We start from the raw sequence: 26,456 nt of genomic DNA on the forward strand, positions 1-26,456 counted from the left end.
CATAGATTTCATTTGTTAACGTAAATTCATGCTAGTGATTTCGCTTTCTTTTATACTTGTATACTTTATCGTGTTGTGTGTGAACTTAATTAACTTAATTAGCCATGGGTCCCAAGAATGTTGCTGAAGTTCACGGAAAGAAGAGGATGCTTTCTATGGAGATGAAGATGGAGTTAATTAAGAAGTATAGCTTTGAAAAGAATATCAGGAGTCAGAGGAGAATATCAGGAGTCATGGAAAAGGATAGATTTAGAAAATTATACCATAATGGAAATCATGGAGGAAGTTCCATTTGTAGAGGTAATAATAAAGGTGAGATAAAGATGGCTTGGACCTGCTATTTGCACAACCCTGGGGGAAAAAGTGAGCAATGCTGTATCTGGGTTCTTGGGGCCACTGGAAGAGTTTGAATACCCAAACTTATTTGGATGACAGCTATGAGAAAGTAAGCCGGAAATGAGCAGAGATTTTTGAAAAAGCAAAGGAAATATATCAGTGGCAATATGTTTTTATTTCTACATATCTCCATTCCTATATCCAAATAACTGTACAGTATTTTGTATTTGCTATGATTCAAACTTCATGCTGGTTGTGTAATGTTACAAATGATTAACAATTAAGAGAAAGATACGGTTAAAAGAACATAAAAATTAAATAAACAATTTCATACATTCAACTTACCTGTCAGATATATACATAGCTATCGACTCCGTCGTCCCCGACAGAAATTCGAATTTCGCGGCACACGCTACAGGTAGGTCAGGTGATCTACCTGCCTGCCGCTGGGTGGCAGGACTAGGAACTATCCCCGTTTTCTAATCAGATTCTCTCTGTCGCTGGGAAGGTAAACATATGTTTGCTTTCCCTCCTGATTTGATTTTCGTGTTTCATCGCCATCGATCTTCTGGGCCGACCTTTTACTTTTAAGGGCAAGTTACTGGTAATCGGTGGTTTGGCATACGTTTTTAATAACTTTTTGATAACTTGTTAATAACTTTTAATGAATTAACTTCGAAGTTTTCGAAGAATAGAGTATGTGTAACTACCGAAGTTTTCGGTAGACAATTACATAGTTTGCAAGAAAGGGAAATATAAATATTCATTGATAAAGTGTAATAAATGTTAGGAATTTGATGAGGAAAATAAGGTAACTTCCTATTTGAGGAAGTCAGAAAACATAGAACTAGATATGCTTTCTGTAGAAGCTTTAATAGCCCTCGTTCTGACAAGCAGTTAGAATATTAACAGTACTAGTAGTGTTGTTTCCTCATCACCTTCTTACTTCACAGAAACTACAAATTCATTTGCAATTTGAAGATAAAGGAATGTGGCTCAAGATACGAGCTATTATAAGGTAAGAAGTGATTATAGTGTTCCCCATTGCAATAGAGGGTGCGTCTGATCGGCTCTGTCTCGCTCCCAGGCCTAGACCTCTTCCAAGCTCCCTGGCCCGGAGGAGAAGGAATGTCGAAAGCCGTACGGAGGTTATGGAGAACCACCGTTCAGGCGTCCCCTCGGCAGGTTCTGTAGAACGTCCCAGACTGCCAGGGATAGCCATTGGAAAGGCATCCTAATTCAATGTGTCCCCTTTTTATTATCGTCTTGACGAATAAGGAGTAAAATATTCAACGGCGTAGATTAAATGAAGATGCAAGATAATCTCGTCTGGCTATCGGAACCTCAGAAGAGACGGAGAAAGGAGAAGTATATGAAAATATATCTATTCTGAGAGAAAGGGAGGGCTATGTCGAAAATGGAAGTATTGTCGAATTTTAAGCAAGAACAAATATACAAGAGATCGGAACCTTCCGCACACAGGATCTTCCAGAAGGCGGAAGATTCCAGATTCGAATAACCTCCAGACGTACAGAACTTTCCAGGCGAGGATCGCCTTTCAGATGCTCGGAACTTTCCAACAAGGAAAACTTTCCAAGGGCGATACGTCTTCTAGGATCCAGGAGTATTCTGATCACGATACTCCTCCAGGCGCCAGGAGTATTCGAAACGCGATACTCCTGCAAGCACCAGGAGTATTCCGACGAGCACGATACTCCTCCCAGGCGCCAGGAGTATTCGGAACGTGATACTCCTACCAGGCGCCAGGAGTATTCTAGGCAAGATACTCCTGCTTAGCGCCAGACACTTTCTCCTACAAGAAGAGCCTGACAAACCGAGAGTCTTCCAGGCGAAGGGTGAAAGACATTCGAGGGCTTCTCCTGATAGGGACGGGAGTTGTCGCGCAGGCGGCCGTTGCCCTTGTCAGGATCGTCTTAATGCAATAAAGGCAAGAGCAAGTTCGGTTTTTTCCAGGCAGGGACTCAGATGTAGCACAGGCTGCCGTAGCCCTTGTCAGGTTAGAGTCGGTACTGCGAATAGCCCTTCACCTTTCGAAAGGAAGCGCTCTCCTTCGGTGCTCAATCTTGCCCCAAATTGAGGAATGGAAGATAGAGCAGAATTGTGAGAATTAGTTCAGTATTAGTAAGAGGATATTAAAATCATCCTCCTTCTAAAATAGATTGCAACCAACCATTTACAGAAAGAGGGGCAATCGTTTGGAAGTTGAACAAGATTTCGTACGAGCTCTCATTCATTGATTAGAGGCTCTTCCAGATAAGAAAGGCGTAAAATACGGACTTATCTCCAAGATAATAAAAGCTGGAGAGATTCTCTTCGATCCTCGGTTGTCATTTGCAATATCTTTCGACTAATACTCATTCGGGATTATTGACGAAATGAACGAAGAGAGTAAGATTTCTATTCTTTCTCTGCATGTCGGAAAGGAAAGAGTGTCGTAGAAGGCTTGCTGTATATGACTACTGAATGACAAGTCATAATACGCATACCATAGTTGCCTTTCTGGTTCGCTACGGAATTGTCTATATCCTTACAGGATTTTCCTAGTAAAGACTTCGCTTAAAAGGTTTGTTACGACAATACCTATTCAGCCTCGGTATTTAACAAGGTTGTTTGCCTAAATTTGCATTATTGAGAGCTTTCTTAGACTCGAGAATAATTTTATTATATCCATTCATTGAAGGGAGTAACTGGCAACTCAGAATGAAGGCAGCCAGGCAGTGAACGACACGGCTGTAATTGTGAGCCAATCTAGTACCATCCGGTTCCTCGGTCGTGAACGGTTGGTTACATCTTTCTCTCTAAAGGATCGAATGCTTCACCGTATATTCCCATACATAATCAGGGACTTAACCACGAATTGAGGGGATTTTTTAGGCAAAACATGAATAACATCGTATTCGTTTTGCTAGGATATCTCTCTGCCTCGGCGAGGAAAGAATGTAGTAGGAAATTCACCTTAAGATAACGATACGCTTAAGCCTTATGCACACACCGTGGTTAATTACAGCGTTCCTACTATCCTTACAAGAGTTTCCTAGATGAATGCTGTTTACCACAATGTGATAGGATTATAAAGAATTTTAATTCGGCAGAGCACGATTTAACATTCATTGGAAAGAGTTGTCAGACCCTGCGGAAAATATTCACAGATATCTTCGCAAGGCAGAGGATGAACGACCTTCTTATAGATTGCTTCCTTTTCCTCGAAACAAGAGAGGTAGCAAGATACGCCATCTTTAAATTAAATAGGGGAATAAACTTTAGTCTTTTTTTTTTTTCCCCTAGTTGTATATATTCTTAACACATATTAAAATAAATGGGCGTCTAAGGAAGAAGATGAATGCATCATTTTGGCAATAAAAGGTTGGATTCACAGAAAAGGCAGTTTCTTCTTTCAGCATGTGTCGGAAGGTTTTTCTAAGAGATTTGATCGGAATCTATTATAAATATTGACCTGAAAAACCTATTCACTCTGAGTCTGTCTGCGTGCAGGGGGGGGACTTGACCAGAAGTATATGAATGAGAGGATTTTTCAAGGGAAGCTTGATAATTCCTTTAAATATGTTTAAAGACATAGAGTTGCTGCAGATCGTGCTAGATAGAAAGGGGAAACTGTCCTCTTCCGCTACCTCTGTGAACCACATAATGGTTTTCTTCCCTTTCAGAGGGAAGAATCACCTTGGTAATTTATGCTATCAATGAACATAGTGAAAAGATATATTCTGTCTAGACAAAGAATATTAGAGATAGTAGAGAATTAAGATCTTCGGGATCTTATCAATACCTCTATACGATAAGAGTAAGAGAGCTTATACTTAGAATGGGATCCTAATTTGGGCCTCAGATTCCGTGTTCCGACAACGATGGAACTGCTCCTAATCAAATGTTTCTCTGCTCCTAAACGATCAAAGGACAAGTGAAATTTTGGGCTTTAGAATCTGGAATCAAATTCTATGACGACTCGGCAATGGGTTCTGGCCAGCATAGTATGTTTGGCAAGAGAACTAAAGCCTTTTATTCCTGGATCAACGCTTTTAGATAGAGGTTTCGTTGTCCGGGTAATGTAGTGACATTGTCATCTACAGAAGAAGAAAAGGTTTAAACGTTTACTGACAGAGTCTTTGGAACGCGAGAAGGGCTCAAACTACTTCCCAAAAGGTTCAGAGAGATACATTCAAGAGCTAGAAATCAACCAATTTCAGCTCAGAATCTCTTTAAATTCCAAGCTCCTTCCCTTCCTTCGGGCAAGGATAGGGAAGCTTCTGCAACGAGAAAACTCATCAACATGTAGGAGGAGAACTCGTTAGCAACGGAAGTATGCAATAATGATCCTCCTCGGAGGAAGACTTGTCTCTTGGACTTTTGAGATTTCCTATTGTCTTACTGATGGAGCGGACTAAATTGTGATGAATGGCAAGGAGCAATTAGCGTCTTTGGTAGGAGTACTTTCTAAGGATCCTACTCGTAAAAAGGATGACAGACTTCTGATTAAGAGATCCAAATACCGATCTCCTGTCGGGCGCGACGAACCCTACAGGGGAGTTGTCGCACAAGCGGCCATCTCTGGGGGGAGCGATGCGTTAGGCAGGCGAGACGTGGGAAAGGAAGTAACTCCTGCCAAGCGTCTGGCGCAACTAGGAGCCAGGCGCCAAGTAGGCGCAAAGAGCCTGACTTTACTGTAGATCGTTCTAGGCCAAGATCTTCATCCAAGCAACAAGAGCCAACTGGAGAAAGAGAGAACTCCTGATAGGAGTATAGCGCCCGCTAAGCGCAATATACTTGCCATTCGAAAGGCCATTCCATGAGCGCTACTCCTACCAAGCCACAGGAGTATTCGGAAACTAGATGGCGCCTTCCATAGGTCAGGAGTATTCGGGAAGAGATACCTCCTGCCAGGCGCCTTGAGTACTCTGACCTCGCTACTCCTCCCAGGAGCCAGGAGTATTCTAGACTTTTTTACTCCTACCAGGCGCCAGGAGTATTCGAAGCGCGATGTGCCTACCAACCGCGCCAGGAGTATTCTGAGCTTAATACTCCTAACAGGCGCCAGGAGTATTCGGAACGCGATACTCCTGCCAAGCACCAGGAGTATTCGATGAGCACGATACTCCTCCCAGGGCGCCAGGAGTATTCGGAACGTGATACTCCTACCAGGCGCCAGGAGTATTCCGATCACGATGCTCCTCCTAGGAAAGCGATACTTCTGCCAGGCGCCAGGAGTATTCCGAGCACGATACTCCTCCCAGGCGCCAGGAGTATTCGGAGAGCGATACTCCTGCCAGGCGCCAGGAGTATTCAGAGGACGAGGAGTATTCCGATCGCGATACTCCTCCCAGGCGCCAGGAGTATTCGGAGCGCGATACTCCTGCCAGGCGCCAGGAGTATTCTGAGCTTAATACTCCTAACAGGCGCCAGGAGTATTCGAAGCGCGATACTCCTGCCAGGTGCCAGGAGTATTCGAAGCGCGATACTCCTGCCAAGCGCCAGGAGTATTCGAAGCGCGATACTCCTGCCAGGCGCCAGGAGTATTCGAAGCGCGATACTCCTGCCAGGCGCCAGGAGTATTCTGAGCTTAATACTCCTAACAGGCGCCAGGAGTATTTGGAGCGAGATGCGCCTTCCAGACGGCAGGAGTATTCAAAGAGTTTTACGACTGTCAGGCGCCAGGATATTCTAACAGATACTCCTCGCGCAAGCCAGGCGTTAGGCTTCATCCAGATGAGATCCAGTTCAAAGAAAAGTCCTAGTCTTCTTTGAAACAATGGTGATCTCTAAAGCACTTCATAAGTGACTTGATGATACCTTCAAACAGCTGAGAATTTAAAAAGCTCATGAAGTGCGAGGCTTTTGCAAATTCTTGTTCTTTTCGTAACAATATGTCAGGAAGACATATTAGCTTTAACATAAAAATACAGAGATGTTTAACAATAATGTGTTGACTGCTCATTACACGAAGGACTTCAAGTTAAAAAAAACCTACGGGGGGGAGAGATTCTTTCTCTCTTGGTTTTTATAAGTATCAGCGGATACGTTGCTGGGATAAGGAGCCGAAGACCCCAACTGATGCCTTTAATAATGATGTTGAATTTATTTTAACTCAATGATTTTTTATTGGAGGTTTGAAAGGAGGTTGGGGGATAACTCTCTTTCAATTTAGCGCGAACCCTCATGTTAGGAACGAGTGATCGGGATCGGTGTTGCGCTCCTTAAATAAGTGCGTGTTGTCATATAAGCGGATGTGCTCCCATTGACAAACGCCAGTTAGGTTTCTGTCGAGTAAGTGGAAGAGACCCCATCGACAGATCCACAAGAACTCTTGGCCACAGATCACTATCTCGCTAAGGCTCTTGAGATGAAGCAGACTCCTATGCAATAGCTAGGAAGTCAATCCTTCGTCTAGAAACACAGAGGAACTAAGGTCTATAAATACCTACAACATATGTTGTTTACCTGTCTAGTCAGTAATTAGCTGTCTCTTGCCCTCCACCAAAGGGTGTCAATCAGCTATGTATATATCTGACAGGTAAGTTGAATGTATGAAAATGATATTGTTATGATACAATAAAGTTTCATACATACTTACCTGGCAGATATATACAATTAAAGACCCACCCACCCAGCCTCCCGCAGGAGACAGGTGGAAGAGAGAATCTGATTAGAAAACGGGGATAGTTCCTAGTCCTGCCACCCAGCGGCAGGCAGGTAGCTCACCTGACTACCTGTAGCGTGTGCCGCGAAATTCGAATTTCTGTCGGGGACGACGGAGTCGATAGCTATGTATATATCTGCCAGGTAAGTATGTATGAAACTTTATTGTATCATAACAATATCATTTTTAAAAAGTTGATGGCATAAGAGGGTATAAAATGGGGAATATCCATTTAAAAATCCAGAAACCCTTAGAACAAATGTAAATATCACTGTCATAGAAAAAGATTTATTTCCCACCTTTGCCAGTGTCCTTAAATTGCTTCTGAGGAGCCAATGTGAGATTTGATAAATAAAATTACCATAAAGGAGCCAGGCACAAAATCTGATGGGTAAATTTCATAGCCCATATATTTTATCATTGATATCAACAGCCATAAAGTTATTCCAGAAGTCTTAAATCAAGAACATAAGTTCTGTCAGGAGCCCTGCGAGTCCCAAAACGAATAGAAATAATTGCATTCAGAGTACGGTACCATAAGACACCTCAACACAGTAGCAAGACATCTAATATTGCAACAGAAACAATAAACCAATAGCATGTAGGAGCACAGAAAACATGCAATAATTTCTGTCAAACATTAACACTGGTGTCATTCATAAATCTGCTAATAACTAATACATGTTTGCTAAAGTGATTTGCTGGGTTATACTGTACCTCAAGATATATATCAGAGTAAATTTTTCAAGCAAAACTTAAGCATCTAGGTTTCAACCATTTTCTAAACTTTTTGTAAACAATCTTCAGGGAAAAGTACCATAAGTTTCTGTTTTGTTGCAGAAAATTTTGTAAAACTGATTGAGGCTGTCCATTCCAAATATGGAATTAGGGTCAAGTAGTTATAAATACTGTACAGCATTGTGTTACTATACATAATGAACAAAACATTTGACTCTACAACTTTTAAATGAAAACCAGAGTAACCTATTCAAGTGCTGGATAAGGACGACGGGATATTTTTCAGAAAAAGTAATTAAAAATTATGAACCATACCTAAAAGTTATTTTAATACTGTGCCAGTAGCATATGTATTCAGTATTAGATAAAGCACTGGACGTATATGAATTTTCGTTAAATAAATTGAATAATCAAAACCTATTAATTTTTCCATGAATCATACTTTTCAGTAACTTTTTAAAGAACTTTCTTGATAATTATAAAATTTGACTGGTATAAAATTTTCCTTACCAAACTTGTTAAAATAATGCACAACGGCTGAATTTTATAAAGGAAAAATAGTAATGAAAAATATGACTAGTTTTAAAATCTTGTTGTAACAGCTAGCACAAGCTGCAACCATTAAAAAAATAAATTAATTAAATGTTTAAAATACTGATATTATTAATGCACATAAACTTGAACCGTGTCTTTAGATAAATAGACAATACAGTACGTACATACAAAAAGATGAGTCAGATTATATCATATAAATAAACTTATTGGCAGCATTAGGAAGGGGCATTAACACATATTCTATAATAAAAGTACCAAGTAGTACATCCAATGCATTCATTAAACAGAAACAGCAATAGAATCAAAACATACTTATATCTGGTACATAGTCACATGTAAAATAATTTAGTTCACTTGTATGAAATTAGATTAATGGAACAAACTGTCATCATTAAACATGTTAAAGCCTACAATAGAGAGTAAAATGAAACCACAAATTAATTACATACCACAAGAAAAGGGAGTTATTACAAACTCTGGAATATTTAGAACAAGATTTATGATTAGCAGATATTTGACAAGCATGCCTTATTTTCAAACTTACTGTAAATCACACATTCATGGTAAGATGCATTATTATTCCTTTATTTTGTTACACAATTCGACATGGATTCCAATATATACTTCTGTTGCTTTCTTTGACCATTTTCATCTACTTGAATACTATGCTGTTAGTATACAGGAAGTACTACAATGATAGCTACTGTAAGTGAGGTGCTGTACAAAATTTTAACTTGATCATTAATCCTGAAAAGCTGGGAAAATACCAATAAAGAAGTCTCATCCTCCAAATTAATACAATAATATACAGTAGATATAAATGCAAAATTTTCAATTTGCTACTCAAGTAAAGCACAACCATTAAGAAGCCCAGTTTTGTCTGATTCTCCTTTTCTGAATTTTCAACTAGCAAAGCAGCTTCACTAAAAATTGGTCATTGTAACCTACCACATCTAGTACCTAACAAAAAAAAAAGCATATATATGTTAATATAGAGTAGACCTGTAAATACTATACTAATTAACATTTACAAGATTATGAAGGTAAAATGGTGCCATTAGTCTAAGTAAAGTGGGACCATTAGTCCTAACTGAAAAATATCTACAGGAATGAACTTAAATCTACATAAGATGAACAATGCCTCATGACAAAGGTAGTGCAATTCACTAGCAAATATACAATATCTTTTGTTCATGAAACTTACCTGACAGATATCTATAATCTGTATTTTCTGAAGTCCGACAGAATTTAAAAATTCGCGGCACACGCAGTGGGCGGCCAGGTGGTAGTACCCATTCCCGCCGCTGGGAGGCGGATATCAGGAACTATTCCCATTTTCTATTCATATTTTTTTCTGTCGCCGGTCGGTAAACAAACTGTTTACAGACCTCCGCCTAGGATTTTGAAAACTTCATTAGCCACTTAAGTATCCTAATTATTCTTTCGATTATTAACTTGGATTTGTGGCTAGGCATACGCTATCGTAAATTTTTTCATTGCATTTGATGTCTGAAGCTAGTTAGCCTAGTTTCAGACTTTGTTGTCTGCATGGTAAGGTGAGGCTACCGTAACTTTCGGTAGACACTCGCATAGTATATATGACGTTTACATGTTTTCTTTGCATAAGGTAATTAGTGTAATGTGTGACTGATTACGGAAGAAGGAGGATTTTTCAATTACGCATTTTAGAGCGTGTTAGAATCACGGAGTTTTCCTCCACAGTAAACAGAAGTTAGAAATAATGAACCTTCTAACCTCCTGTAGATTTTATTTTGCCTAACCCTGTGGTATGGCTTACGAGCCTAGAATAAGTGTCTGCTAAAGGATTACATCAAGTAATCTTAGACTAAAGTGCTCGCTCTCCAACCAGTGTTTTTGTGGAAGTGGTAGTGCCCCCTTGTGTTGTGGAGGGGGCGTCAGATCGGCCCCATAATGCCTCTAGGCCTGGACCTCTGTCGGACTCCCAGGACTCAGGGAGAGGGCATGTCGAAAGCCCGCAAGAGGGTTACGGGGGTCCCCACCGATCTGGCGTCCCTTCGGCAGAACCTGTTGACTCTTCCCAGGTCTGCTAAAGATCGTGCACGTGCGCGAATCTTGAAAGATTGCTTCTCGTCCTCCGAGGCGTCCTCCCCACACAGGGGTTGGAGTTCTCGGAAGGACTCGCGCCCCCTAAAGAAGCTTTAGAGAAGAGGACGCTTCTCGTCCTCTCTCTCGTCACGAGAGGATGAGAGAGTAAAGAGACCACATTTTCCCTTTTAGAAGGAATGCACTGGCTCTTTTCCTAAGGGACATTTTAAGGAGGCTCATTCATCTTACCAGAAGAGTGATTTGAGCCTCCTGCGAGAACGCTCATGTATATATCATTTATACATTATTAAGGAGGCTCATTCATCATTGCCAGAAGAGTGATTTGAGCCTCCTGCGAGTGACCGCTCATGTATACATCATGTATACATTATTAAGGAGGCTCATTCATCTTGCCAGAAGAGTGATTTGAGCCTCCTGCGATTGTGAACGCTTCTGTATATATCACTTATACATTATTAAGGAGGTTCATTCATCTTGCCAGAAGAGTGATTTGAGCCTCCTGCGAGTGAACGCTCATGAAGTTAGAGCTGTTTCAACCTCGCTAGCATTCCAAAAGAATTTGGTAATCAAGGACATTCTTGATTCCACCTTTTGGAGGAGCAACTCAGTATTCGTCTCCTCTCCTCATTGCGCTCCGTATACGTTATGTAACGTTCGCTTTACTTCGATAAAGCAAGCTGATAAGTTTGACGGCCGGCAAGCTGCTTTGCACAGTCAAACAACTTATGTCTCTGGTCGGCATAAGAAGGGCAATTTAGACGTGAGGAAGCTTTTGGAGGTGCTCGACGTCCTATAAGTAGAGACATTCTCCAGGACGCTCGGCAAGCACCTTGCGGAAGACGAAAGCCATACGTCTTCCTTTAGTGTTCACACTCTTCAGGAGCAGCGTGCGGGCTCTCCATGGAGACTCGCATGAGGACGTCCCTTAAAAATATTCAATGTCATACGCAAAACGCGTTCGTCATAAACATTGAGATGTTGGCAAGGTCGCTCGCCAGGACGCCTCTTGGCGGGCCTTGCATGCATCAAGGCGCTCAACGAGTCCTCTCTGAAACGTCGTTCAGAAGACTTGGTGTTCTCTGCTCAGACACTCTCGTAGCTGGACGCTTTCCAGGACGCTAAGCAGGACGGCTTTTGAGGACGCTCGGCAGGAAGGCTTTTGAGGACGCTCAGCAGGACGCTTTCCAGCACGCTTTTGAGGACGCTCAGCATGACGCTTTTGTGGACATTCGCCAGGGACGCCTTCGGGGGGTTGGGAACTCGGCAAGGACCGCTAGGCGAGGGAACGTCGGTCGCCCAGGTGGGGGGGAAACGGCTATAGCGAGGGGTACGCTCGCCAGGGAACGGCCTTACGCTGAGGGACCGGCGTCGACCCAAGGGACGCTAGCGTGGGGGACGGGGCTTTTTGAAGACGGCCCTCGGCATCCTACACGTCATGACGCTCGGTAGAGCACTTGCCAGGACGTTCTTCAGAACGATAGGCGTCCTACGCATCAAGACGTTCGCAGGATTCCTGCAAGAACGCTCTTCAAGAGGGCGTCGTCGAAGTAGAGGAAGGAGTTTGGTCTCGTCAAGATGTCTACTTCGCTTTCTACGAAGGAGCGGTTCAATAGAATCCATCACTTGATGAATTCCAGGAAAACTGTAAGCAGATTTCGGTGTCATAAAACGCCTCGTCTGCTTTCGGGATTGCGCTGCCGAAGGGGAACATTAAGGTCCTTCCTGTCGTAGCCCAGTCTCTAATCAGGAATCCTGCCCCTTCCTCGATTTCTGCGGGAATCGGGAAAACTAATATGCTCGAATTCTGGATTACTTTCTGTCATGTAAATGGTTAGTTCTCATTGACAAAGATCTTCATAACATTTTATCGCTTTAAGCGGATAAGTAACAAATTCGGAAGAGCTCTCATTCATTTTCAGAACCGAACGTGGACAGTCGTTTTCCTTTCTTTCTCTCTTCCTCGTCCAGGAAAGATGTAGTAGAGAATTCGATGTTCAAATTACTACATACGTAGTTTATTCTTTGCGTCATTTTGCTAACGCATGGGTCGAGTCATATACGCATATCGTATTTACCTCTGCGGATAGAAGCCGAAGGAACTGTTGTTCTAATGTATTTATTTGACACTCCCTTCAACCTTCCAAGAGTTTTTCGGAGTAAGAACAACTCTTCAGGTATTGTTACGACAACACCAACTCAGCTTCTGTATTTAGCGAATTCTGTTTCGTTTAAATAGGCCTGCTTGAGAGTTTCCTTTTGCTCGATAATATCATACCTATTCCTTCGTAAAGGGAGTAGCTGGCAACTCAGGCAGATAGTATTCTGTTCTCCATTGAAGCTTTCCTTCGAGGAAGACTTCTCCTTCACTCTTTTTGATAGAGATCGAAGGTGGTCGATCTCCAATCCTTATTTTGTTTTCTTTAAGGAAAGAATTTAGGATGGAGATCGTTGTTCAGAATACTATAATATTACTACGTATATTAACCTCGCGACATGATTCTACTAAGCAGTTGAATTGTCCGAGGGGTAGGCGCATATCCTAGTTATTCTACGGATTGCGACTTAGACGAGAAGTATTCTAATTGAACTGCAACATCAACTCAGCTTCTGTATTTAGCGAATTTTGTTTCGTTTAAATATGCCTTGCTTGAGAGTTTCCTTTGGCTCGATAATTTCATACCTATCCCTTCGTAAAAGGAGTAGCTGGCAACTCAGGCATATAGTGCGAGACGATGATCAAGGCTGCTGTTACTGTGATCTACGCAGTACCGGCTAGCTCGGTGTCATGCCCGGTTGGTTACGTCTCTCTCCCTTGCGGGAATGGCTTAATAAACCGTCTCTTTGCCCTACAATCATGGATTTAGCCTCGGGTTGAGGAAATTTCTAGTAATCTTGAATGATCATACCTGCCGTTTACTTAGAAAATTTCAACAAGATATCTCTTATACTTGTTAGGTGCGGGTTTTACCAGCACGGTAACCATTCTGTACGAATCTACTGCGGCATAGCACTATAATAATGCTCTCCTGCTTATGCAAAGCGCAGCCTTATTTAGGAAGGAGCAGGCTGAGTGAGGGAATGGATGAGTTTGCTGGGGACCATTTCCTCGCTGGAGAAGCTTGTTTTCCCTGAATAAACAGCAATTCAGACCTCTACAAATTTTCCTCACGAAGAAATTGGAATAACATCAAAGATCTTGTAATTCTAACTCTTTCAACGGCTTGAGGATCACCTCAGGTGATAGCGAGAGGGTGCCAGACATCCGAACAGAGAACAGATGTTCTGGCACATTGTCTGAAAGAATTGGAAGACCAAATTAGTCGGCTTTCCAGTTCCTCGAAGGGTGAGGTTGGATCGAGGTGGCCCAAATCATCTCGGATAATTTCTCAGCTCTCTCATAGCTCGAGAAGAGAGAATTGGTTATGGGCTTGGGCACGGAACGTAACGATCCTCAATAGGTTCGTTAATCTAGTGCACGTCCGTGGGGGTCTTCTCGATCGAAGGCAACAACTACTGACGTCTGAGTAATCCTCACTTAGAAGTATGTCGAAAGTGAGGAGAGACTGAGGGAGTCCTTTCGTTAAGTTTTTCGTAATATTGAAGACGAAGGAGCTTCCTCTTAAGTTGTTCCCTTATTCATGATCCTAGAGGATTAGCTTTAGTCGCCACATGTTGGCCTCTAAGAGGTTGGATTCACAGAGGTCAGGTTAATTCAGAGAATTTCCAAAGACCCTTCCCGAGAGAATCGGTGTAATCAAACATCGTCACTTAGTGAAGTATCTAATATCTCTCCTCTCTGAGTCTGAAAGCGTTCAGACTATCGAGAAGCGATAAGATCTTCAAGATTAATGGCAGTCTCTTGGCCAAGGCAAAGCAGTGCTGCCTATTTTCAGTTCTCAATCGGAGGGGGCCGTTTCTGGAGATAGTGAAGGGAAATGACTGTTCCTCCACCTCCACCTCTGTGAATTTCGTTATGGTTCTATCTTTCCGTATGAAGTATGAGATAAGATAGAAGTCCTAACTGTTGTAGAATATGCAAATATGTTGTTGACGGCCTCTAGGCTCAGAGATTCGGTTCTGTCAAACAACAAAGCTTCACGATCTTTGAGGTCTGTGGAGATCTTGTATTCTCTGGATCAAAGGTTCCGGCATGGAACTTAGACGTAGTCTGAGTTTCTGATGCCAAAAGCATTTCGAACCTATCCTTTCTGCGAACTTAATACACGTGACCAGAAAGGCTAATATTCTAACGCTTTAGCCACGGCAAGGAGGGTTAGTGAGGTTTTAGCCATCATCAGAGGGTTTTTGGCTTTAAAGGACATAATGCGGTCTGTCCGCTAAGCCTCCGTTCTTGATAAGAACGAAAACCTGTCTGACATTGACCCGAAGGCTTGGAGACCAAGGGTATGGCACAAATTATTGGGCAAGGGCAGCTAGAGATTCCTGTGCCCTGTAGGGTCTCTCAAGTTTTATCTTGATAAAACTATAGAAAGTCAAGGTCAACAGACAATCTGCGGTGTTCGTAAAAAGACCAGACTAGTTCATGTCCAAGAACACCCTGGCATGATAGCCAAGGAGTTCTTTTAAGAGGTCTCATTCATTATGTTTGCATAAAGATTTGAGATTTTTTCTTAATATCAATGCTCAAGAGGTGAGGGCGCTGGCCTCGGAAGCATTTCAACAGAGCAGGACACTCAGTAAAAACATCCTGAGTGCCACGCTTTTGCGAAGCACTCTGGGTTCGCTTCACCACTCCCGACAATCTGCGGTGTTCCGTTAAAAAGACCAGACTGGTTCATGTCCACGAACACCCTGGCATTATAGCCAAGGAGTTCTTTTAAGAGGTCTCATTCATTATGTTTGCATAAAGATTTTGAGATTTTTTCTTAATATGAATGCTCAAGAGGGTGAGGGCGCGGCCCTCGGAAGCATTTCAACAGAGCATGACACTCAAGTAACATCCTGAGTTGCCACGCTTTAGCGAAGCAACTCTGTGTTCGCTTCACACTCCCGACGGGATGTGAAGACGACATTTCAGATCCGTAAGTCGCTAGGACCATACATATCCGTAGATATATTATTGGGTGCAAGAGGCAACACGAATCCTATCCTATAGAAAAGGGATAGGTGTGCTTTTAACTTTGAAGGTTGGTCGCTTGAGGCGCGTTCCTTCTCTTTAGCCTAGAAGTTATGGAACTAACTTTGATAGGTTAGGTCAGGTGGTGGTTTTAGCTTCGGTGCCCTCTCAAAAGTATGGTCATATGGTCTAGTCACATTGTGGTCACGCCCCCGTGACAGATCATCTAGAGCGCACCAGCATTACAGTCTCTACCTCGCTGGCAACTCTAGTAACGCAGAAGCAGGACTTTGGTGACAGTAATCACGAAGTCGGCTATGCTAACAGGTCAGGAACCAAGATGTATATCATCTACTTATTTAGTTTCCCAAAAATCCATATTCTGTCTCTTTCCCACCATCCGAAGGTGGGATTCAGCTATATATATATCTGTCAGGTAAGTTTCATGAAACAAAATGTTATTGTTATAATACAATTAAGTTTGTTCATACTTACCTGGCAGATATATATAATTAAAGTGCCCACCCACCTCCCCTCAGGAGACAGTGGCACTGATAAAATATGAAATAGAAAATGGGAATAGTTCCTGATATCCGCCATCCCAGCGGCGGGAATGGGTACTACCACCTGGCCTGCACATGCGTGTGCCGCGAATTTTTAAATTCTGTCGGACTTCAGAAAATACAGCTATATATATATTCTGCCAGGTAAGTATGAACAAACTTAATTGTATTATAACAATAACATTTTTGAGGGGAACACAGCAGGCAACATGCAAAGAGAGATGAAATGGGTGTATATTGAAAGTGATGAATGACAAGCAGTTTTGAAAATAATAATAGGTGAAAAGTAGATTTTTTAAAGAAAAACAAGGTTTGTAAATTAATCAATAATATAGCAAAATTAGAATAATGTAGAGTATAAGAAATATATTGGTCTCTGTGGTTTTAAGAAAATGGTTATGTGACAGTCCTGTCCCTTGATATTACTAAACATTTACAATTTTGAAATACAGGTATAATAATAAAAAAATAGAACATTTAAAAGTAAAACATTTTGTCTGAGTAAAAACTAAAATACTGTATATATGTTGAACCTTTGACTGAAAGCACTCTCATTAGTATGGAATAGACAGACAAAATTATCCTATTTCAAACATGGCATGATTGTGTCAATGAAAGACTGTCTTATTGTATTAAAAGCCCCTTCACTACTGAACTTGATAAACGACAGTATCGGAAATCTACCTACAAAATGTATCGCATGAGCATGGTGAAATACATACTCATTTATTTCACAAAACAATGGTCAGTCTTACAGAAACAAAAACTGAATCTACACAGTAAACAATTTCATCCCCCCCTTACATATTCAAATCTGTAACATATTCTGCCATATATGGTCCAAGTTATGTTTGTCTAACTCCAAATAAAACTTTTAAAAGTTTAGAGCATTAACAACAAGAATCACGGTGTTTAGGTGTGTAAGGAAGAATACTGTATCAACATACTAACAGTTATAATAAGGGACCAAGATGAGTAATTTTTAACTCTTGAGTTTCAAATGTCAATGCTTTGGTGAAGTACCCCAGACCATCCATTAGACAGGATCATCAAATTCCTTCTACCTAAATTCCTTCTACCTAAATTAACCTATGACAAAGATGTATGAAAGTACCCATTTCAAGTACTATTTTGATGTAGAAGGAATTTCATTACTTTACTTGACTGACCAAAAAAAAAAAATATAATCTTTAAATACAAAATTAATTTGTTCATACAAACCAGTTATTTAAAATTAGCACTTTTGTATGCCACAATTATTCCAGACAGTATAGTACATTTTTAACAGAAAGAAAATTGTAGTCAGTCAGCACATAGTAGTGCATGTGTGGGGAACAGAGACTCAGGCAACTAAATCAATACTATTTTTAAAAAAGATATCATATCCTACTGAATAATGTACAGTAATTTTGTAGTAATGGTACCTTGAAGGCATTGATGCCAGGCTTATCGAAGTCCCTGGTGGCTTTTGTGACACAAGACATTCTACTCGGAGCAGTTATGCTTATTTAAACCACAGATGTAGAATTTAAGAACACGTTTTTAAGATGGACAAAGCAAGGCACAATCATGAGCAACAAAACTGATAGTTATATACTATAAATATTGTGTTACAAGTACAGGCAGTCCCCAGGTTACGACGGGGGTTCCGTTCTTGAGACGCGTTGTAACCCAAAAATCGTCGTAAGCCGGAACATTGTAAAAAATCCTAAGAAAACCTTACTTTTAATGCTTTGGGTGCATTGAAAACTATGTAAACTGCATTCTTATTGCATTTTTCATAAAAAAAACTTAAAATATTGATTATTTTGCATTTTTGGTGTAATATTTCATCTGCCAGATGAGCATTGTAGGCGTCGTAACCCTGGAACATGCGTCGTAACCCTGGAAATAATGTCTGATGAATACAATTGAGAAGCGCCTTAACCTCGGAACGTCGCAACCTGAACCCGTCGTAACCCGGGGACTGCCTGTACAATGAAGAATTATTACCCTTAATGTAGAACCTACTATATGAGTTCAGTTTCAGAACATGCTCACAAGATGAACAAAGAATGAAAATTTCATTGTTCATATGGGGAACAAACCTTCATTCTTAACAATAGGATAATTTCCAAGCCCTAGCTGGTAACCGGTTGAAAACAACTAAAGATTGTAAGTAAGGAATCTGTGAGATCTGGCAACTCCTGCGCGTACGAGGTGATAGCTGGTCAGAGACCGCTCCCACACTCCGTGATGCACTCAGTCTTTCCTTAACTGCCATGGAGAGTAGACGCTATTGCTTTTGCTCTCCTTCCAAGCTGGTTGATTTGTGCCCGTGTTCTTTTCTTTTCAGTGTGTTTGTGTGTAAACGATTGTTACTGTTATTATGGATTCCACAGTCTTCAAAGGCCTTGTCAAACACATGTGCCCCAGGCATATGATTTCGTGCTGCTGGGCTGCCGCTGTCACAGATCCTCATTCAACATGCGGTATGTGTAGAGCTAATTATTATATGATTATTAATCCTTGCCTGGAATGCCGTTCCTGGCCTAAGTCGCAGTGGAGAGTTTTACAAGAAGAGGGAACATCACAGAGTTTCGACTCTTCCTTCTTGGGAGGGTTTTTCTTCTCCTCAACTGGACAATTCGACTTCTCCCTCTCCTGTGGTCACTCTCCCTGTGGCTAGTTCAAATATACCCTGTCTCCTTCATTTGCTTTCCATCGATTTGTTGATGGAAGTATCAGGAGTACCACCAGGATGATGTTATGTTTAATGTAGCCCCTGTCTTCCTCAGTTTTAATTCTCTTGCCAAAAGGGAGGAGGCTACACCATCTAATTTCTTAATTTCAGATACGGGGTAATCCAAGATGGCAGCTGTTTAGGCATTGCTCGCTCTGCAGGGTCACCTTCCTAGGATGGACTGTTGTCGCATTTCTTGGAGGCACATAGCCAACCATCAGCCCCTATAGCAGTCCTGCCTCCCCAGGACTCCTTTACGTTGGCTCTCACGTGCTGCCACCTTGTGGAGCTGCTTTGGCATCATTGACGCTCCACCGGGGTTGCACCTTATTGGCTCCGCCAGTGAGTCCATCAACCAGCGCTGTCTTAGAGATGTTGTGACGTCACTCCCAGCGTCCTCTCAGCCTATGACCTCAGATGCAGTGACCTCTGATCCTCCAGTTATGACATCATCTCTTCCCGATAAGACGTCATCGTCTTCTCCCGTTGAGTCATCTGAGACATTGGTTCAAGCACTCTTCAAGAGGCTGTATCTACAAAGAAGAATCATAAACGGGGGGTGTCTCTTCCCGCCTCCTGCTAGTAAGAGACCTTGTAAAGAAAGGAGTTTCACTCCTTCTCCTGCTTCTTCTCCATCACTGCCTCGCCATTGTGTCAGACGTTGGAGGATCAAAGACTTTTTACAATCGTCATCTGTGAGTGAAAGGAGTGCATCGCCCTTTGCCCCACATGACTGTCTCACCCATGCACATCCATATTCGTGCAAGTGAGAGGAGTGCTTCTCCATCTGCCCCACAAGGTCATGTTTCTTCCTCACACGTTCGTGTTCGTGAGGTTGGCAGTGGAGATAATGGAAGGAAGGCATTCTCATCTTCAATACATGGCTGTGATCTCCTGTAAATGCGAGTAATGCATCGTCGACTTCCCTTAACGGCTGTGTCTCTCCATCTCATGTATGTGTTCATGACAGTACGAGTGTTGAGAGTAATAAGTGTTTCTACATCTTCTTTACACAGACGTGATTCATTCTTGCATGTACGTGCTGATGATATCGGAGGTGACCCCTCTTCATCTGTTCCTGTACCAGTTTGTCGGCATAAGGACGATAAGGTGCCGATTAAAAGAGGTCGAAGGTTGCAGATACAAAGGTGGCTCAAGCTTTGTCTAAGGATTCTTTGCTTGATAAGATGGAGGTTGACAGTTGGGAACGTGAGGCTTCCCTGGTCCATGGACAAGTTTCTCATTCTCCTGGAAGAGACCTTAACCTTAGGAGTCAATCTCCTTCAGGTAGCTCTCTTCGGCGATGTTCCTTGTCTCGGGACCGTGCTCTGTTGGCATCTCACAGACATATACTCGACTCATCACATGTTCACATACGTGATTCCTCCCGCAAATGCATACATGTTTAGCCTGACATGCATGTACGTGATCCTTTATGTGATCATGTACATGGTTCGAGCAGGGACTGTACAAGGTGTCATTGCGTGGTAATGTTCTGGAAGCTTTGGTCTCAGGATCTTCGAGTTTTAAAGCTTAACTCGAACCAATAATGACCAGAATGCTAGGATTCCTAGGGAGCTTCACCAGTGTTATTACAGAAGGAGGGGGATACTGCCAAGCCTTCTTCTTCGCGTTGTCGGTCACCTCTGCTGAAGTAGGAGGAGGGAGACATTCAAGAGTTTATGTCTTCCTTGGCAGAGGTTGTTGATCTCCTTCGTGAGTTCAACAATCTTGAGTGTAGGGCACAAGCTTTCCTTGTGGGGTCACGCTCAGTCCGTCTTGCAACGTGTGAACTCTTTGGTGTTGGACCAAGATGGCTCTCTATGTTCTTGTAGATCATCCAAGTTTCTTCCTCCTCCTCTTGTGCAGCATAAGTAGCACTACTCCACTAATGTAGTTCATTTGATGCCTCTTCACCTTAACCCAGATGTGATCCATCTTAAGCCTGGTCTAACTCTGGAACAGGTTAGGTCAGAAGGTCCTTCCTATTTGTCACAAGAGTCTTTGGCTATGGAGAATACTGTGGCTTCCATCTTCCAGACAGTCTCCTGGCTGGACTTGTGGTCCACTGCGATAGCCAGGATTGCTTCGGATAGGACTGAGGGAGGTATAGTGAGTTCTTCCTCACTCACTAGACTGTTACACTCCGGTGCTAAAACTATTTCATACCTGGCCCACCTTAGTGCAACCTTGTGGGCCAACCACCTCCTGGCTAAGAGAGATGCGGCACTGTCCAAGGTGGCGAGTTCAGTGGACTCTTAAGTCTTTTTCGGCTCTCGTGAATGGGGATCTCCTTGATTTGCAGTTTCTGTTTCTGAGGATTGAATTAGAAGATACGATCGACCGACAATGGGCAGATACTAAAGACAGGTTAGTACATCAGGTGGTATCTTCAGTCAGAGGCGCATTTGTGACGCCCTCCTCCTTCTCCTCCTCTTCAGCAACAGGTGTTAAATCTTCTAACTAAAATTTCAGCTTTTGTAATGGTCTTCCAATCTCCCCCTCCATTGCCACGGGTAGTGGGGTACCTAGTGGGCCAAGTGGCAAAGGTATGGAGCAGAGAAATGGGTAGTAGATGTTCTGTGGGTGGGATATCTACCATTAAACTTCTCTACCCCCATCTCGGACAGACCCCTTCTCATTTGGACATATACCCTGAAGTTCGTAGCTCTTCGGGAGGAAGTGTTGGAAATACTGAACAAGGGTGCGATAGAAGAAGTAAAGCGTCCTTCTCTGGGGTTTTATAGTTGGATTTTCCTAGCACCCAAAGTGACAGGCGACTGGAGAATGGTAATAGTCCTTTCCACCTTAGTCACGAAGACAAGGTTCAAGATGGAGATGCCTTGGACAGTGTTGGCAGCGATATGGGACAACGACTTCTTGCGCTGTCAATAGACTTAAAGGATGCTTACTTCCAGATCCCTATTCACCCTTTGTCCAGAAAGTTTCTTGCTTCACTCTGGGAGAGCAGATCTATCAGTTCAAGGTCCTATGCTTCGGGTTGACCACGACTCCTTAGGTGTTCACAAGGGTCTTTGCCCTTTTCTCGACATGGGCTCATGCTCAAGGGCTTCGCCTGTTAAGGTACCTCGATGACTAGCTGGTATTAACAAGCTCCAGGAAGAAACTGCTTCAGGACAGAGATTGTCTTCTTCAGTTTTGCCAGGAGTTAGGCATAATGGTAAACCTAGAGAAGTCAAATCTGGTTCCCAGCCGGAAAGCACTTTACCTAGGTATGGTTATATAGATACAGCAGCGTCAAGGGTTTTTCCGTCAGACCAGATGTTAGAGAAGTTGCGGTTAATGGTAAACAAGTGACTGTCACAACCCAAACAGGCAGCTCACCAGTGGCAGTTCCTTCTGGGGATTTTGTCTTCTCTGGTCCCCGCAGGAGGTCCCCCTCTACAGAGAGTCCCTCTGTCCGAAGAGATGAAGCAAGACCTTCGTTGGTGGTTAGACCATCAGAATCTCTCAATGGGAATTCCTCTGCGTTCTCCCCCTCCAGACTTCCTCGTTTTCAGATGCCTCCATCTTGGGTTGGGGTGCTCATATGGGAGACCTCCTTACGTCAGGCATTTGGAGTGTGGAAGACAAGCTACTACACATCAACATTTTGGAGTTGAAGGCAGCTTTTCTGGGTTTAAGGGAGTTTCAGGAGAAAGTAGAGGGTCATTCGATGGTTCTGACGTCCGACAACACCACAGTGATCGCTTATGTGAACAAGCAGGGGGGCCTGGTGTCTCATCACCTTCATTTGTTGACAGTAGAGATACACCAGTGGGCGATTGATAACTGGTTGGAGCTCTCTGCCAGGTACATTCCGGACAAGAGGAATGTGGTCGCCGACAGAATGAGTTGTCGGAACCAAATCTTGGGCACAGAGTGGTCTCTGCATCAGGTTGTGGCAAACAGGCTTTTTCAGGTTTGGGGAAGGCCTATGCTAGACCTCTTCTCAACTCAATTCAACAGGAAGCTGGAAGTTTGCTGTTCAGTGATCCCGAATCCTCTTGTTCTGGCAGAGGATGCCTTCCAACGCCCTTGGGACAACCTCGAGGTGTACACCTTCCCTCCATTTTGCCTGATTCGTTAAGTTCTGAACAGGGTAATGAGTTCTCAAAATCTCAGGATATTTTTGGTGGCTCCTCTGTGGCCTCAAGCAGAGTGGTTCCCGGATCTTCTGGCGCTTCTGTCAGAGGTTCCAAGAGAGATTCCTCTGTGGCGGCAACTTCTTTACCAACCTCATGTCAAAAGGTTTCACCAGTCAGTAGAATCCCAGTCTCTTCACGGATGGAGACTATCAAGTATCTCCTCCGAATGAGAGGTTTTTCTCAGGAGGCAGTGGGACGTATGTCCAGTTACCTCAGGAAGTCCTCTTCAGCAGTTTACCAGGGGAAATGGGCAGTCTACTGTCATTGGTGTTGTCCACGGGGTTTCTCTCCACTCAAAGCCTCTGTTCAGTGTATAGCAAATTTTTTTATCTTCCTCAGGGATGAGAAAGGTCTTTCTGTTTCTGCTATCAGGGGCTACAGAGTCGCACTAGGTTTGGTGTTATGTCTGAAAGGCATGGACATCTCTTCATCCTGGGAGATTTCCTTGTTGTTCAGAAGTTTTGAACAGACCTGTTCTCCAAGGGAACTCAAACCTCCCACATGGGATGTTTCGCTTGTCCTGAGAAGTCTCACTCAAGCTCCATTCGAGCCCTTGCGTCGATCATCAGACAGTGATCTGATGCTGAAGACAGTTTTCCTGCTGGCCTTGGCTTCTTTGAAAAGAGTTGGGGAGCTTCATGACCTGTGTTATGATGTGAAACATACCAGGGTTTGGGGGTCTGTAGCCTTTGAGTTTGTCCTGGAACTTGTGGCTAAGACCCAGAATCCCTTGGTGCATGATGACAGATTTGCCTCTTTTTTCCATTACTTCACTGAATGACTTTGTAGACAACGACCCACAAGAGCTCTTGCTTTATCCTGTCAGAGCCCTATGATGCCATCTTAAAAGGACTTGTCATCTAAGACCTAGATGTCATAGACTTTTTGTTAGAACTGGTTGATCCAGAAAAGGAGTTTCCAAGAACGCAATTTCATTCTGGATACATGAGGCAATTAAGCAGGCTTACCCTTCTCTTGATGGTTCTCTCACCGAGTCTGTGCAGACTAGAGCATATGACATCAGAGGTATAAGTTCTTCTTTGGCATTTAAGAAAAACTTTTCTGTTCATAGAATTTTGAGCGCTGGTTCCTGGTTGGATCAATCCATGTTCACTTCCTTTTACCTAAGAGATTTTGCCCACAGGTCTTTGGAGACGTTTTCCTTGGGTCCTGTGGTGGCTGCCCAACAAGTTGTGTAACTCACACCCAGTGCCCCTCAAAGGGCGGTTTGTATCTTACCTATAATGATTGTGTGGAAGAGAGAATATATGAGTAGGCTGGTCTCTTTCTTTCTCTTTGTTCCTTTCTTCTTCCTTCGGGCGGGTTGAAGAATAGACACTTCATATGCTGGACTGGTCTGATACAGGTGAGTAAGGTAGCCATACTGTTAGTTGTTTTACTCTAAGTTTTTGAAATAATCAAACCTCTTAAGTAGCAAAATACCCCTCTCTCTCTCTAGCAAGGGGGAGTGAGGAGTGGTAACAAACCCCTGTGGCTAACATGGTTTGTTATATGAACAGTCAGAATTTTCTTTGGTTCCGTGGATGCAATGAATCTGCTCATTTATCATTGTATTTCATCCCAGATGGCTGAGTTGTTAGATATCAGTTTATCTATCTTCTCTCAAGCATTAGACCACCTTCTTTAGAACTCGTTCTTCTAGGAAGGCTGGTTAGGTGGGTTAACTTCCAGCCAGTTTAGGATACTTGTATCTTTGTTCTGCATATGAACAAATGACAAATTTTAATCAATTTGTACTTTTCATAGCTAACAAACCTGAGGTCTTAACGCTTTACTGCCTAACTCTAGCTGCCCCTCTCTTCTGTTGTAGTTCCTGGGCTGGGGAACAGACTGAGCGTGTCATGGAGTGTGGGCGTAGTCTCTGACCAGCTGTCCCCTTGTACGCTCATGAGTTGCCAGATCTCACAGATTCCTTCCTTACAATATTTGATTGTTTTTTACCAGTTACCAGCTAGCGCTTGCAAATTATCCTATTGTTAAGACCTCAGGTTAGTTAGCTATGAAAAATAAAGTATGCTTGAGAGAGGGTCTGCTTCCTAAGTACACTGATTAAAATTTTTGTCATTTTTGAACTAAGAATGATTGTCATAATGTAAATATAAAAATCACTGTTAGTAATAGTAAAGTCCAGTACAATATGTAAGTGTACTGCATTTTTAAACTTTTAATATAGAAGAATCACCACACCAACTTATACGAGCCAGACACAAAAAGATTGCATTTGGAAACAAATTGTGGACTTAGGCTGTAGACAGTGTATGGTAAATGACCAAGGAAAAGAAAGATCACAGTGAAGGGAATGATGGATTACATAATTACTTCAGCAAAGTGATAACCAGGCTAATAGATTTTGACCTGCAAGCATTGGCTGAATTCATTTCAGCATCCACTGTGTCTAGTGCAGTAAACAGATTATCCTATTAGTTATACAAAATACAGGTGGTACCCGGTTATCGGCTGCTTCGCTCTGGGAAGTTTCGGTTTTATGGTGGTTTTCGAAAATATTCATTAAAAAATAAGGTTTCATGTGGCACCACATTTGGTTATCGGTGCCATAAGCCACCCGTCTGCTTTGGCATGCATAGCGGTTATCAGGGACACAATAAAGTGAAAATCTCCATTAAGCAAAGCATGAAAGTCTAAGAGAGTAAAACATACTTATGGCACTCGTAGGGTGTTGAGACACTTATGGCACTCTTATGACGTCGATAACTGCTTATTGGTGCCATAAGGCGCCATAAGTATGTTTAACTTCTTTAGACTTTCATGCTTTGCTTAATGGCGATTTTTGCTTTATGGCGCCCGGCCAGGAAGGGAACCCCTGCTGATAACCGAGGACCACCTGTATGATTTTTTTTTTCAGGACTTGGGACATGGAATGTGGTAAGCTGAAGTTTGTTAAGTTTAGATAGTACAGTACTTTTGTACTTTCTTAGCAAAGCACCTTCCACAATAGTTAGGAAATTGAGGAAAATACAGTAATCACTATATTGCCTAAGGATATTGCAGTGTATAAAATACCCAAAATGGAAAGGTGATGCACAGTACTTTTACACTTTCTTAGCAAAGCAACTTCCAAGTTGGTTAGGAAATTGAGGAAAATACAGTAATCACTGTATTGCCTAAGGATAATGCAGTGTATAAAATACACTAAATAGAAAGATGATGCAGTAAAGACAGCATTTAAATTAAATATATGGGTGCATTGCAGGATTTGTATGTGTGTAAAAACACACCTACAAACAAAGATGGTGCCAGCAGCCTGAGACTCTGGGATCCATTCAGACATGCACAGTAGTATACTACCATCCAACTACCATTTTCTTTGTTTTTTATTGAGGGACTACAAGACTTGGGATAATTTCATGGCTCACAAAAGGACTAATTATATGTACAGCAACAGGTTTGCAATGAAAGAAAGGCTTCTACTGGAAAGGACCAATACAAAAAAATGGAAAAATATTTTTTTAAAAGAAACATGTTGAAAGAAATAAATTTCATAGAAATGCTACAAGAAGTTATGCAGTTTCCAACAAGT

General features: G+C 42.3%; 1 protein-coding gene across 3 annotated transcripts in view; it reads right to left on the bottom strand.

Moving 5' to 3' along the window:
• Window positions 1-26,456, bottom strand: part of LOC135202574 (stomatin-like protein 1) — a 453,302-nt gene that overhangs the window by 149,630 nt on the left and 277,216 nt on the right. The gene's annotated exons all lie outside the window — the stretch shown is intronic.

This window comes from Macrobrachium nipponense, chromosome 30 (genome assembly GCF_015104395.2).
Source record: "Macrobrachium nipponense isolate FS-2020 chromosome 30, ASM1510439v2, whole genome shotgun sequence".
NCBI lineage: Eukaryota > Metazoa > Arthropoda > Malacostraca > Decapoda > Palaemonidae > Macrobrachium > Macrobrachium nipponense.